This window comes from Eumetopias jubatus, unplaced genomic scaffold, assembly GCF_037043125.1.
Source record: "Eumetopias jubatus isolate StellerSeaLion01/CBP00866 unplaced genomic scaffold, mEumJub1_p1.0 scaffold_7, whole genome shotgun sequence".
Lineage (NCBI taxonomy): Eukaryota > Metazoa > Chordata > Mammalia > Carnivora > Otariidae > Eumetopias > Eumetopias jubatus.
Genome location: NW_028274813.1, coordinates 73815795 through 73823136, shown reverse-complemented (window position 1 = coordinate 73823136; position 7342 = coordinate 73815795).

Here is a 7342-nt window from a genome sequence, read left to right as displayed (position 1 = left end):
GAGCTTAGGGACAACTTATATACATGAAAGGAAGATAAGGGGTTTCTTGAACTTTGTTAGGAGGTCCTTGAAACACTCTGGAGGTAAGCATTCTTGTGTAAAATGATGCGCTATGTGGGACCTGGGATCAGATACACCAAAACAGATGTTACTGTCTGGTTCCTGTTCTGTTTTTACAATCAGTGGGTAAACTCGGAGTAGGAGTAAAAAGGCAATGATTGATTGTGCATGGGGTTCAGAGGTAAGTAAATCAGGGGCACTTGGGTGGCTCAGTCAGTTGAGCTTCAGACTCTTGCTTTCAGTTCAGGTATGATGTCGCTGGTGGTGGGATGGAGCCTGAAACCAGCTACATGTTTGGTGGGGAGTCGGCCTGGGGATTCTCTCCCTATGCCCCTCCACCCAACTGTGCACTCTCTCTCAAATAAATAAATAAATAAGTAAATCTTTCAAAGAAAAAAGAGGTACGTAAAAACATAATTAAGTAGGGAACAAAACAACATAGACCTAAGTTAATAATAGTTTTGCTTATGCAAACACGTCTAGGAAGCATGTGTTCAGCCTTGTCTTCACACACTGTTCCCTCTTTGGGATGACCTTACCATCCTCTTCAACTAACTTCTAATTAATCCTCACAATCAGCTCTGGTGTTGTGGCCTTATCTCTACCAGCTCCTCGCAGACCCCTGGCATGTTCTCCACCAAAACCAAAAGAGCTATTTATAGTTATTAGCATACAATGTATTTATCTACTTATCTGACTGTCAGATAAATAGTGGAAAAGCTGAGACAAAAATCCGGTTGAACTGGCTCCTAATCCAGGCCTTTTTCCACTTCATCACAAGGAGCGTTTTGTGAAAGTAACTGCTTTTGGTTATTCCCAAAAGTCAGCTGTTAGGAGAAGCGTTAGAAATTTGGAAATGCATGCTGATAAAATGAGAGCTCGGTCTGGATAATCTGGCTCCCTTGTTGTGCTGGGGTCTAACGGTATCAAGAAATGATACAAGAGATTTACTTTCTCTCTTCCCAGACTTTTGAATTACTCTAGTAAGTCAGAATATTAGAAATGTTCTAGATCATTTTAGACTCATTCACTCTTCCTGATGGAAACATCTTTCATGTTTTACTTGTAATAAAGACCTTAAACTGCAGATATCTGAGAAGTTTGTGCTACAGTTCTTTGCGGGGGGGGATATTTTTTTCCTCCTACCCTCTTTTAATTCTTCAGTTTCAATAAGCATGCACACCCTTAATATCCTCACACATTCTGGTCAAAGACTAATGCCCACCAGATCCATGACCACGACACGGAAACCCTTGTCTCATTTACTCCAGAGGGAATGAATCCTCTCAATGCTCACACCCTTCCCTTCTCCCTTTGACTATTTTATTTATTTATTTATCTATTTATTTTTCTTTTTTTATTATTAACATATAATGTATTATTTGTTTCGGGGTACAGGTCTGTGATTCATCAGTCTTACACAATACACAGCACTCCCCACAACACATAGCCACCCCAATATCTATCACCCGGCCACCCCATCGCTCCCACTCCCCTCCACTCTAGCAACCCTCAGTTTGTTTCCTGATTAAGAGTCTCTTATGTTTGTCTCCCTCTCTGGTTTCATCTTGTTTATTTTTTCTCCTTTCCCCCCTCTGATCCTCTGCCTTGTTTCTCAAATTCCACATATTAGTGAGGTCATATGATAATCGTCTTTCTCTGATTACCTTATTTCACTTAGCATAAGACCCTCTAGTTCTGTCCATATCATTGCTATTGGCAAGATTTCATTTTTGATGGCTGCATAATATTCCTGTGTGTGTGTGTGTGTGTGTGTGTGTGTGTGTGTACACAAGAAGATGCGATATATATATATATAGATACATCTTCTTCATCCATTCATCTGTCAATGGACATCTGGGCTCTCTTCATAGTTTGGTTATTGTGGACATTGCTGCTATAAACATTGGGGTGCCGGTGTACCTTCGGATTACTATATTTGTATATTTGGGGTAAATACCCAGTAGTGCAATTGCTGGGTCATAGGGTAGCTCTATTTTCAACTTTTTGAGGAACCTCCATACTATTCTCCAGAGTGGCTGCACCAGCTTACATTCCCGCCAACAGTGTAGGAGGGTTCCCCTTTCTCCACATCCTCAGCAACATCTATCATTTCCTGACTTGTTAATTTTAGCCATTCTGACTGGCATGAGGTGGTATCTCATTGTGGTTTTGTTTTGTATTTCCCTGATGCCAAGTGTGTTGAGCACTTTTTCATGTGTCTGTTGGCCATTTGGATGTCTTCTTTGCAGAAATGTCTCTTCATGTCTTCTGCCCATTTATTGACTGGATTATTTGTTCCTTGGGTGTTGAGTTTGATAAGTTCCTTATAGATCTTGGATACCAGCCCTTTATCTGTAATGTCATTTGCAAATATCTGCTCCCATTCCATAGGATATCCCTTAGTTTTGCTGACTGTTTCCTTTGCTGTGCAAAAGCTTTTTATCTTGATGAAGTCCCCAAAGTTAATTTTTTGTTTCGGTTCCCCCTGCCTTCAGAGACATGTCTTGAAAGAGGTCATTGTGGCCAATGTCCAAGAGGTTACTGCCTATGTTCTCCTCTAGGATGTCTCACATTTAGGTCTTTCATCCATTTTGAGTTTATCTTTGTGTATGGTGTAAGAGAATGGTCCAGGTTCATTCTTCTGCATGTGGGTGTCCAGTTTTCCCAGCACCATATATTGAAGAGACTGTCTTTTTTCCGTTGGATATTCTTTCCTGATTTGTCAAGATTAGTTTACCATAGAGTTGAGGGTCCATTTCTGGGGTCTCTAATCTTTTCCACTGACCTATGGGTCGGTTTTTGTGCCAATACCATGCTGTCTTGATGATCACAGCTTTGTAATATAGCTTGAAGTCAGGCATTGTGATGCCCCAGCTTTGGTTTTCTTTTTCAACAATCCCCTGGTGATTCTGCTTTCAATTTCAGGATTCTTTGTTCCAGGTCTGTGAAAAATGTCGACGTTATTTTGATAGGGATTGCATTGAAAGTGTTGATTGCTCTGGGTAGCATAAACATTTTCACAATGTTTACTCTTCCAATCTATGAGCATGGAATATTTTTCCATCTCTTTGTGTCTTCTTCCATTTCTTTCATAAGTGTTCTGTAGTTTCTAGAGTATAGATCCTTTACCTCTTTGGTTAGGTTTATTCCTAGGTATCTTATGGTTTTTGGTGCTACTGTAAATGGAATTGATTCCTTAATTTCTCTTTCTTCGGTCACATTGTTAGTGTATAGAAATGCAACTGATTTCTATGCATTGGTTTTGTATCCTGTCACATTGCTGAATTGCTGTTTGAGTTCTAGTAATTTGGGGGTGGAGTCTTTTGGGTTTTCCACATGAAGTATCTTGTCATCTGTGAAGAGAGAGAGTTTGACTTCTTCTTTGCCAATTGGAATGCCTTTTACTTCTTTTTGTTGTCTGATTGCTGAGGCTAGGACTTCTAGTACTATGTTGAACAAAAGTGGTGAGAGTGAGCATCCCTGTTGTGTTCCTGACCTTAAGGGAAAACCTCTCAGTTTTTCCCCAAGGGAATGATATTCGCTGTGGGCTTATTGTAGATGGATTTTCGTGATATTGAGATATGTTCCCTCTCCCTTTGACTATTTTAAACAAATTGGGGAACAGAGATGTATGCAGACACTATCTGCAAAGGAAAGGAAGTGTGTGTGTGTGTTGTGTGTGTGTGTGTGTGTGTGCGCGCGTAAGGACTAAACTGATATCATTTGAGTTACAGCAGATACTAAAGAAATCTTTTTTAAAATTGATTTGGTATACGTATACATTGGGAAATTAACCCTACAATCAGGCTAGTTAACAAATTTATCACTTCACATAGGGATCTCTTTGTGTGTGTGGTAAGAACACTTAAGATTTACCCTAACAAATTGCAAGTTTATAGTACTGTATTGCCACCTGTTAAGAAAAATTAACTGAGTAAATTGTTTTAAAATAACTTTCTTTTTTTTAAGTTTATTTATTTTTAGTAAACTGTACACCCAAATGGGGCTCGAAACCACAACCCAAGATCAAGAGTCACACACTCCCTGACTGACCCAGCCAGGCGGCCCTTAACTGAGTAAATTTTTAAGATCTTATTGGCTTTATTCAATGATTCATGGATCAGGCAGCATCCAATCTAGCAGAGAGAAAGGAGCCCCAGGGCAGGAGAAAACAGGAACAAGGATGTTATGCTAGGAAAAAAAGCAGGTCAGTTATTGCAAAGTTACTTTCTTTTAGGGAATGGCAGGGATCTATCAGGCAGATTAACTAGTGCTGAACAAGCAGGTCCTGACTTCTGGCAGAGCCAAAACCGTAGTTAAGTCTCAATTTGGTGATGTGGGGCTTAGCAGAAGCAACTCCATTTTGAGTTTTAACATACTTACAGTCACTATGCTATACATCAGATCTCCAGAATTTATTCAGTTGCATAACTGAAATTGGACCAACATCTCCCTCCATTCCTGCTACTTCCCAAGCCCCTAGTAACCACCAGTGTACTCTGCTTCTATGAGTCTGACTATTGCAGATTCCACATATAAGTGGGATCATACAGTATCTGTCTTTCTGTGTCTGGTTTATTTCACTCAACATAATGTCCACCAGGTCCATCCGTGTTGTCAAAAATCACAGGATTTCCTCTCAAGTCTGAATAACATTCCATTGTCTGTTTATACCATATCTTCTTTATCCATTCACCGTCACTAACCATCAGGGAAATGCAAATCAAAACTGCAATGAGATATCGCCACACATCTGATATAGGATGGCTATCATTAAAAAAAAAAAAGATAAGAAGTGGTGTAAGTGTTAAGTGCCTGACAATAAGCTTTTGATCGCCAAGACATCCGTTTCAAAGACATCCATCTCAAATACATACATTCCTAGCTGTACAGCTAGATAAGGAGCGATGGCATCCCACCCGTGAAATTCCCCCTTTAGCCCTGGGTGACCCTAGGTAACTGACCATTTGTGTGACCCTGCTTTTCCTTTCCCATGCTTTCATTCCCACGCTTATGTTTTAAATTCACCAATAAAAAGTGAAACCTCAAAATCCTGGGCATCCCGCCTTTGACTCCAATAAAGGCAGAGCCCCAAGTGTGTGCACTCTTTCTCTACACAAGACCTCGCTGTGTGGCTTTGGGTGTGCCAGGTACCTTCCAGAATATATGAGGCTTATTAGCCTCATTTTTTTTCAAAACTCCCTGAGGGTTGTTGCTGAGGTGTATCTTGCAATCATCATAAGAGCCACAAGGGTCAGTCCAGCTACAAGATTGGCTCTGGATGGGAAAATGTCTGTGGGGGCTGACCTCAAATAGTGCGGGCAGTGTACATACCTGCAGGCATCCCTCGTTGATGGCATCACTATCTAATAGCTGAGACCAACACAAGAGTGAGGATATGCAGAAAAGAGAACCCTGGTACACTATTGGTGGGAATGTCAACTGGTGCAGCCATTATGGAAAACAGTATGGAGAGTCCTCCAAAAATTAAACATAGAACTCCTAGGGGATCTGGGCAGCTCAGTCAGTTAAGATCTGACTTGACTTCAGGTCAAGTCATGATCTCCCCGCTCAGCGGAGTCTGCTCAGTATTTTCTCTCTCTCTCTCTCTCTCTCTCTCATCCCCTCCCCTCCCCCAAAATAAATAAATAAATCTTGTAAAAAAACTGAACTACCATAGGAACCAGCAATCCCACATCTAGGTGTTTATACAAAGGAATTGAAATCAAGATCTCAACCCCTGTGTTCACTGCGGCATTGTTCACAGTAGCAAGATAGGGAAACAACCAAAAGACCATCAACAGAAAGAAATCTTTTTTTTTTAAGTTGTGTTTATTTAAGTCACATCTACACCCAATGTGGGGCTCGAACTCACCACCCCGCGATCAAGAGTCGCATACTGTTCTGACTGAGCCAGCCAGGTGCCCCCAAGAGTGAAGGAATTGTTAAATTTCAGTGGCAGGTTAGTGAAAATAAAGATGTTAGTTTAAATAGTAAAAGGAGACCTGGTTTAGAATGGCTGTGGATACCAGCAGGGGGCGCTCTCATGCCCCACCACTCACACCAATTACAGGTCCAACAGGAAAGGACTACTTTGCAAAAAAAAAAAAAAAAAGACTACTTTGCAAGGCAAACCGCTTTACTAGCCCAGCAGGAAGATAGGCTTCCCCACCCTGCTCCTCAACACTCCAGCCAAAGCAAAGCTACATTTCCAACCTCCAGTTTACTCCAATGCACTTTGTGTTTGTAACAGCCTTCCAAACTTCTTCCTTTCCTCTAGAAAAAAGTGCTCCTCTCCTTTGTTCAAGGACTTGCCTATGGTTTAGCTGTAGTTTGCTTGTCCCTGATTACAATTCTCTGCTATTCCTGAATAAGCCCATTTTTGCTGGTAAAATAACTGGTAGTTTTATTTTTTGAGGTTAACATGCCATACCAGTTCATGACTCTATAAATTCCATCCCTGGAGTCCTTGGAAGCCCATGGACTCCAGGTTAGGACACCCTAAGACATTATCGTCATCTGCATGAGGAAATTTATTACTGATACGGTTTTGAGTAAGAGCTGTACCCAAACACTGAAAAACTGAATAACGGTTATCAAAAGGAAATATCAAGGAATTAATAGAAAGGAGTTAGAGTCAAGGAAAATGTTTAAAGAAAGAATATAATTAACAAATGATTTTAAATTTATATTCAAGGGATGATATCTCTTTAGGAACTCAAATTAGAAGCCACAACCCAAGCAGCTTCTGTTACAGAAGCTGGTAGACAGAACTCGAGGAAGCAGACCAACTAAAGAGCTCTCAGAAGCAGTGGTTAACTGACTTGCCTGGGCCGCTTTGGTAGTTGATTTCTGCAAATATAAAGGGACATGTTCCTACCGGTCAGTTTCCGGTGCTTCCTAACTGGCTTTATTTCAGAGAAAGCTTAGAGCTTGTGGCTTAGCTCGTAGCTGAACGTATGGATGTCTGGATGCTTTGGGTTCACAATAATTTCTCTTCCACTTCAAAAGTAGAATATCACACTTATTTCAGAAACACTGGATTAACTGGTTAAAACTGGCAGTGACCGGGGTAGAACAACCTTATGGTGATATTATCAACAATTTAGATCAACATTAACACTTTATTATTTAAAAAACTACTTTCACATGAATTACTTCCTATGATTCTCAAAATTCCTCACTGAAGTCCTATAATATACTGTAAAATAGGATGCCTTGGAAAACTGTGGCTCTCTCTCTGAAACTGCCCCTCCACACATCAGCCCTCCTAGCTTCT